The following is a 9006-nucleotide window of genomic DNA, read 5'->3' as shown; positions in this document are numbered from 1 at the left end:
CGCCCTGGCCTCCCAGAGTGCTGGGATTACAGCTGTGAGCCACCATGCCCAGCCCGTTTTTGCTTTCTTCAGCCCTTTTCTACCTATGAAGCCAGACTCCCCTGCTCAGCTCATCAGAACACTCATTCTATTTTCTACAATGAGGTATTGGCTGATTCTAGAATTGCAAATAAAAACCAATTAAGATCTTTAAACTAAATTTGTTGTAATTTTGTCTTTTAACGGTAGACATGTGTGTAATGTTAGGAGTGGGGGTGAGCCCCTCTGTTCCTGTTACAATAAAGCACAATGGAAGGCGGTGGCTCATACCTGTAATACCAGCACTTTGGGAGGCCAAGGTGGGAGGATCACTTGAGCCTGGGAGATGGAGGCTATCGTGAGCTGTGATCATGCCACTGCGCTACAGTCTGGGCAACAGAGCCTTGTCTCAAAAATAAATAATTAATTTTTAAAATAAAAATGAAAAATACAATGAAGCACAATGAAACTCAGGATTCAGCAGCTGGGTTCCAGTGTGGACTCTCCCACTTGCTAGAGGAGAACCCCAGGCGAGTCCCTGATGGTGTCTGCTGCAAAAGGAGCAATTGCAATTCCTTTTAGAAGTCTAGAAGAATATACACCAACTTAAAATGAACATTGTCTCTGAGTGGTAGGATTACAGATTTTTTTTTTATTTTCTTTTGCCTGCTTCTATTTTTTTTTTTTTTTTTTTTTTTTTTTGAGACGGAGTCTCGCTCTGTCGCCCAGGCTGGAGTGCAGTGGCCGGATCTCAGTTCACTGCAAGCTCCGCCCCCCAGGTTTACGCCGTTCTCCTGCCTCAGCCTCCCGAGTAGCTGGGACTACAGGCGCCCGCCACCTCGCCCGGCTAGTTTTTTGTATTTTTTAGTAGAGACGGGGTTTCACCGTGTTAGCCAGGATGTTCTCGATCTCCTGACCTCGTGATCCGCCCGTCTCGGCCTCCCAAAGTGCTGGGATTACAGGCTTGAGCCACCGCGCCCGGCCGCCTGCTTCTATTTTTAAAGTTTTCCATGGAAGAACAAAATCCTTTGAAATCAGAAAAAGAGAATGACTAATTTTTTTTTTCCTTTGAGACAGAGTATCACTCTGTCGCCCAGGCTGGAGGGCAGTGGCGAGATCTCGGCTCACTGCAACCTCTGCCTCGCGGGTTCAAGCAATTCTCCTGCCTCAACCTCCCAAGTAGCTAGGATTAAAGGCACACGCCACCACACCCAGCTCATTCTTGTATTTTTCATAAAGACAGGGTTTTGCCATGTTGGCCAGGCTGGTCTCAAACTCCTGACCTCAAGTGATCCACCCTCCTGAGCCTCTGAATATGCTGGGATTACAGGCGTGAGCCACTGGGCCCGGCCGATAATCACTAAATTTTTAAAACATGGCTTAATTCTCAGAAATATACTGCCAGATACACTCTTTCTTTTTCTTTTTTCTTTTTCTTTTTTTTTTTTTAATATATTTTTAATAGAGATTTCTCCATGTTGGCCAGGCTGGTCTAAACTCCTAGCCTCAAGTAATCCACCCGCCTCAGTCTCCCAAAGAGCCAGGATTACAGGCAGGAGCCACCACGCCCAGCCAAGGATACACTCTTTTAAAGCATTTTCCCTCCTCTTCCCCTATTCACTCTCTCTCTTTCTATCAGTCTATCTGGCAATGTTCTTCAAAGGTTAGTTCTTAGGACTACCTACCTCAATATCATCTGGAATGCTTACTAAAATTCAAATTCCAAGCCCTACACCCAGATTCAAGTTGTCCGGAGTAGGACCCAGAAATCTGTTTTTTGTTTGTTTGTTTGTTTGTTTGAGACAGGGTTGCTCTGTCGTCCAGGCTGGAGTGCGGTGGTACCATCACAGCTCACCTAAGCCTCAACCCCCATCCTCAAGTGATCCTCCTACCTCAGTTTCCCAAGTAGCTGGGACCACAGGGGTGTGCGACCTAGCTAATTTTGTTTATTTTTTGTAAAGATGGGGTCTCTCTGTGTTGTCCAGGCTGGTCTTGATCTCCTGACCTCAGGTGATCCTCCTGCCTTGGCCTCCCAAAGTGCTGGGATTACAGGCATGAGTCACCATTGCCCGGCCCAGAAACCTGTATTTTAATGTGCTCTGTAAATGATTCTTTTCTGCACCATAAGCCCTGAGCAAATGAAGCATTCTATTTACACTAATTTTCCAGATAGCTAAGTCTTCCACATATGAAACTTCAAAAAATGTTTGACACATACCTCTAAAATAAGTTTGCTAAATAGAGTTTAAGATTTTCTTGGGGACTAGGGCTCACATCCATGTGATGGTATGCTATGATATTAAGATGCAGTCATTCCTTCAGGGCCTGTTAAGTTGTGAGACTATCTCCCCCTCACTAATGGGGTCCTGGGCTGCAGCACCTTCATAGCTCTATCAGTTTTGTACTGTTATTCATTACCTAGTATCTGTTATTTCTTACTTTTAAAAATCATTCACTTACCACCTTATAGCATGCAAATTGCCCCACTAAAAGAAACCAGGGCCTCTTACAGAAATGAGTCATTCCAGATCTGGGGATGGAAATGTACAACATGATCCTGGAATACCTCTTTTTTTTTTTTTTTTGAGACAGAGTTTCGCTCTTGTTGGCCAGGCTGCAGTGCAATGGTGCAATCTCAGCTTACTGCCACCTCTGCCTCCTGGCTTCAAGCAATTCTCCTGCCTCAGCCTCCTGAGTAGCTGGGATTACAGCCACCCACCACCATGCCCAGCTAATTTTTTGTATTTTTAGCAGGGACGGGGTTTCACCATGTTGGCCGGGCTGGTCTCGAACTCCTGACCTCAGGTGATCCACAAACCTCGGCCTCCCAAATTGCTGGGATTACAGGCATGAGTCAATGCACACAGACTAGAATACATTTTATACCAGAAAGCAGGGAAGCCATCAAAGACTACTGGGGTTGGTTAAAAAAGGACTCAGAAGCTAACATGGAGAACTTCCTACTTGCTAAAAGGAGGATAATTTGAGCATCAATAGGCTAAAAACATCAATGGATGAAAGTATATTAAGTGTATTTGACTCTGTGAGTTTATAATGTTACTAAAAAAAATTTTATCAGTCACCACTGAAGCATACTAGGAAAGCACCTAATTATTTTTAAAAACTGGTCATTAAAGAGAAAGAATCAGGTATTTATTTTCTCTTCCCTTAGTGATCTGTTCCAAAGGGTACCTAAATAGTTGAAGGAAAAGTTTTCTTGGAATATGAAGTATTCTAACTACTAAATGGAAAAGAAATGGTAGAATGAGAACATCGCCGATTTGCAATCCGTAATGATTTATGGGTGTGGCAATGATCATAAACAGTTGTTAACATCACAAGAAAGACCATCAGACAGTGGATCCTTCAGATAGCAGTAAACACCACCCCCGAGAAGTTTCTTCGTCTCTTCTCCCACTGTACTGCACAGACAAAATAAAAAACTCCGAGTCTAACCAAGCCTCTAGGTCCAATGAAGAATTTACAGGAAATAGACGAGGGACATGCTAAACAACATCATGAGCTGCAATAACAAAACCAAGGCTATGGCAAACTCACAGGCAAATGACCCGATTTCTTCAATAAAATATTACATGAAAAAAAAGAGATGGAGGGAGAGCCTGTAAGTAAAAGAGATAAAATATATAAAACACATAAAAACACAGGGCAATGTGAATATTATTTGGATATTTGATGATATTAAAGAATTAACTATTTTAAATTTAGGTATGATCGTGGTACTGTGGTTGTGGTTTTAAAAAAAGGAGTCCTTGGCCAGGTGCAGTGGCTCATGCTTGTAATCCTAACATGGTGGGAGGTCGAGGCAGGAGGACTGCTTGAGCTCAGGAGTTTGAGACCAGCCTGGGCAACATAGCAAGATCCTATCTCAACAAAAAATTAAAAATTAGCCAGACGTGGTGGCACAACCCTGTAGTCCCAGCTACTTGAGAGGCCAAAGCAGGAGGATTACTTGAGCCCAGGAGCTCAAGGCTACGGTGAGCTATGATCGCACCACTCCATTCTACCCTAAGCAACAGAGTGAAACCTGTCTCAAAAAAATAAATAAAAAGGAGCCTTTACTGGTTAGAGAAACATGCCAAAATATTTACAAATGAAATATGATGTTTGATATTTGCTTTAAAATAATGTGAGGGAGAAGGAATATGACAGGCAAGTCTGGCTTTGTGTTGACAATAATTAAAGCTGGGGCAAGTTCATCTCATTTTTCTGTTTTCTCTACCTTTGAAAATGTTTGAATTTTCTTTCCTTCTTTCTTTTTATCTTTTTTTTTTTTTTTTTTTTTTTTTTTTTTGAGAGTGTCTTGCTCTTTTGCCCAGGCTGGAGTGCTGTAGTGCAATCACAGCTCACAGCAGCCTTGACCTCCCAGGCTCAAGTGATCCTCCCACCTCAGCCTCCCAAGTAGCTGGAACTGCAAGCATGGGCCACCACATCTGTCTATAACTTTTTTTATTTTTTGTTTTCTTTGTCTTTTAAAATTTCTTTTTCTTTTTTTTGTAGAGACAGAGTCTTCCTCTGTTCCTCAGGCTGGTCTTGAACTCCTGGGCTCAAGCAATCCTCCCACCGTGGCCTCTGATATGGTTAGGCTTTGTGTCCCCAGCCAAATCTCACCTTGAATTGTAATCCCCATAATCCCCACACTCTCCATGTGTCAAGGGAGAAACCAGGTGAAAGTATTTGAATCATGGGGCTCAACAGACAAACAAAGAAAAAATTAGCCAGGCATGGTGGAGTGCACCTGTAGTTCCAGCTACTTAGGAGGCTGAGGTAGGAGGTGGGAGAGTCGCTTGAGCCCAAGCAGTCAAGGCTGCAGTTAGCTGTGATCACACCACTGCACTCTAGCCTGGGTGACAGAGCAAGACCATGCCTCAAAAAAACAAAAACAAAAACAAAAAACAAAAATAAAACTTCCTGAAGAGTAAGGTTTTTGGGAAAAGAGGAATTCCACCTCACTACTGGTAGGAACAGAAATGGATGTAGCCTTTCTGGAGAGCAGTTTGGTAGTACTAAACACCTGCAAATGTTTATATTCTTTTTAATAAGTAATTCTACTTTTAAAAGATTTTCAAGAATGTGTATAGCAACAAATTTTTAGTGAAAATAGAGCACTGATTAAGTAAATGTTAGAAACTAAAATACCATTGCAAACATTAATAATACTATTTTAGAATGTTTAATGACTAGAAAAAATATTATCTTTTTTTTTTTTTTTTTTTGAGACGTAGTCTCGCTCAGTCTCCCAGGCTGGAGTGCAGTGACCAGATCTCGGCTCACCGCAAGCAAGCTCCGCTTCCCGGGTTTATGCCATTCTCCTGCCTCAGCCTCCGGAGTAGCTGGGACTACAGGCGCCCGCCACCTCGCCCGGCTAGTTTTTTGTATATTTTTAGTAAAGATGGGGTTTCACCGCGTTAGCCAGGATGGTCTCGATCTCCTGACCTCGTGATCCACCCGTCTCGGCCTCCCAAAGTGCTGGGAAAAAAAATATTATCTTAAGAAAGCAGGCCAGGCACAGTGACTCACACCTGTAATCTCAGCACTTTGGGAGGCCAAAGTTAGCAGATCACTTGAGGTCAGGAGTTCGAGACCAGCCTGGCCAACATTGTGAAACCTTGTTTCCACCAAAAATACAAAAATTAGCCAAGTGTGGCAGTGGGCACCTATAATCCCAGCTTCTTGGGAGGCTGAGGCAGGAGAATCACTTGAACCTAGGAGGTGGAGGCTGCAGTGAGCCAAGATTGAGCCACTGCACTCCAACCTGGGCAACAGAGAAACTCCATCTCAAAAAAAAAAAAAAAAAAAAAAAGCAGATTACAAAACAATATTCCCAGCTGGATTTCTATTGTACATATTATTTAAAAGGCTCAAAGGATATACTATAAAATGATAATAGTGATTATCCCTGCAGAGTAGGATTATGGATAATTTAAATTTTCTTCTTGTACTTTTCTGAAAATTCCAAGTGTCAATCGAAAACTTGTAGAACATTTTATTTATGAAAAAATTCAGACTGCATGTGGTGGCTCATGCCTGTAATCCCAGCACTTTGGGGGGCTGTATTACTCCGATTTCATGCTGCTATCAACAACTGCCTGAGTTGTTGTTATAAATTACTGGGTAATTTATAAAGGAAAGAGGTTTCATTGACTTGAAGTTCGGGATGGCTGGGGTGGCCTCAGGAAACTTACAATCATGGCAGAAGGCAAAGGGGAAGCCAGGCACCTTCTTCATAAGGTGGCAGGAAGGAGAAGTGCCAAGTGAAGGGGGAAGAGCCCTTTATAAAACCATCAGATCTTGTGAGAACTCACTCACTATCATGAGAATAGCAATGGAAGAAACGCTGTTTATAGAGATAGGGTCTCACTATGTTGACTAGGCTAGTCTTGAACTCCTGGGTTCAAACAAACCTCCTGCCTCAGTCTCCCAAAGTGCTGGGATTAAAGGCATGACCCACAATGCCTGTCTTGGAAGTTTTTGTTTTTGTCTTTGTTATTGTTTTTTTGAAACCACTCCCGGGCTGGAGTGCAGTGGCACTATCTCAGCTCATTGCAACCACCGCCTCCTGGGTTCAAGTGATTCTAGTGATTCAGCCTCCCAAGTAGCTGGGATTGCAGGCATGTGCCACCACAACTGGCTAATTTTTTATTTTTAGTACAGAGGGAGTTTCACCATGTTGGCCAGGCTGGTCTCAAACTTCTGACCTCAGGTGATCCACCCGCCTTGGCCTCCCAAGGTGTTGAGATTACAGGCACGAGCCACCACACCCGGCCTCCTGGAAGTTTTATGTTTGCTCTGTTTAATAATAAGGTAAGGCCAGGCACGGCGGCTCACACCTGTAATCCCAGCACTTTGGGAGGCCAAGGCGGGTGGATCACGAGGTCAGGAGATGGAGACCATCTTGGCTAACAGGGTGAAACCCCATCTCTACTAAAAATACAAAAAATTAGCCGGGCGTGGTGGTGGGCACCTGTAGTCCCAGCTACTTGGGAGACTGAGGCAGGAAAAGGTCGTGAACCCGGGAGGCAGAGCTTGCAGTGAGCCAAGATCGTGCCACTGCACTCCAGCTTGGGTGACAGAGCGAGACTCCATCTCAAATAATAATAATAAAAAGAAGAAGAAGAAGAAGTTAAAAGACCAATTGATAAGTGTGCTGGAGCCAGTCAAGGCTACCTTTGAATTCCGTTAACTGTGTGATACTGGGAGAGTTACTTAAGATCTGCGGACCTGTTTCCTCATCTCTAAAAAGAGTAACACTGGGAGATCATGGCCATTGAATAAGATCATTAATATAATGATATATTATCTGTAAATGCCTTAGCACAGGGACTGGCTTTGTAATTGTTATCTATAATTATCAACAACACCATTATATTATTATATCATCCCGTAGAATAAAATTCATAGTTTTGTGACAGTTATTTTCCTTTTCATGAAGAGGACTTTTTACTTGCTTCTGCAGCCCAGCCAGTATTTAAGATAGCTTATGGATAAGTTAGGATGCTTTCAGAGGTCGCAAATAACAGAAACCCGAAGTTAAACTGATATAGCTGCAGCACTTAGAAAGTAAGAGGGACTCAGACATTCTCTGACTCTGTTCTTAGTGATTTTCTTGGCTCTGCCCTTCTGAGTGTTGTTTTCTTTTTCTTTTTCTTTTCTTTCTTTTTTTTTTTAAAGACGGAATTTCACTCTTGTTGCCCAGGCTGGAGTGCAATGGCACAATCTCAGCTCACTGCAACCTCCACCTCCCGGATTCAAGTGATTCTCCTGCCTCAGCCTCCCGAGTAGCTGGAATTACAGGCACCCACCACCACGCCCAGCTAATTTTTTGTATTTTTAGTAGAGACAGGATTTCACTATGTTGGCAAGGTTGGTCTCGAACTCCTGACCTTGTGATCTGCCCTCCTCGGCCTCCCAAAGTGCTGGGATTACAGGCGTGAGCCACCGCTCCTGGCCTTTATATGTGTGTGTGTGTGTGTGTGTGTGTGTGTGTGTGTGTGTGTGTGTGTGATGGAGTTTCACTCTTGTCACCCAGGCTGGAGTGCAATGGCCCGATCTCGGCTCACTGCAACCTCTGCCTCCCAGGTTCAAGTAATTCTCCTGCCTCAGCCTCCCAAGTGGCTGGGATTACAGGCGTTAGCCACTATGCCTGGCTAATTTTTGTATTTTTAGTAGAGACAGGGTTTCACCGTGTTTGTCAGGCTGGTCTCGAACTCCTGACCTCAGGCGATCCGCCTGCTTCAGCCTCCCAAAGTGCAGGGATTACAGGCATGAGCCCCTGCACCCAGCCGTGAGTGTTGTTTTCAACCCTACACTAATGTGCCTAGAATAAGGCAGCTGTTGACAGCACCTAAATTTACATGCTTTTCATTCATGTCCAGGTGGAAAAAGAAATCTTGAGATTTCTACTGATTGGGAAAATGGTTTTGTTCCGTTTTAGGGTTTTCTTTGTTTCTTTGTTTGTTTCTTCATTTGTTTTTGGTGGAACTTAATTAGCTGATTCTAAAAAGGATCAGGACAAAACACTATTGAATAAGGAGAACAAGGTGGGAGGACTTACTGTAACAGGAACAAAAGAAAGAGCCCTCAAACATACCAATACATGACGTTTGCTGCCTAACACTTGCTACTTGACAGAGGTGGTCTGCAGATGAGTGAGGAAAGAACAGGCTTTTTAATAAATGGTGCTGATAAAATTGAGCATCTATGTAGAAAAAATTGAAATTGCACTCAGTCCTATATCAGATCATGCACAATATTCAATTCCAGGTGGAAATGACCTAAGTGGAAAGGAAAAACTGTAAAGCTTTTACAAGATAAGACCTCAGGACAGGGAAGAATTTCTTAAACAAGACACAAAGAGCACTAACTACATTGGAAAAGATTCATAAATTTGCTTACTTCTGAATTAAATTTTTTTGTCCATCCAAAGATACCACTGGGGCCGGGCACGATGGCTCACACCTGTAATCCCAT

The sequence above is a fragment of the Macaca fascicularis genome, chromosome 7 (assembly GCF_037993035.2).
Source record: "Macaca fascicularis isolate 582-1 chromosome 7, T2T-MFA8v1.1".
In the NCBI taxonomy this organism is placed as follows: domain Eukaryota; kingdom Metazoa; phylum Chordata; class Mammalia; order Primates; family Cercopithecidae; genus Macaca; species Macaca fascicularis.
Note: the sequence above shows the minus strand (reverse complement) of the source record.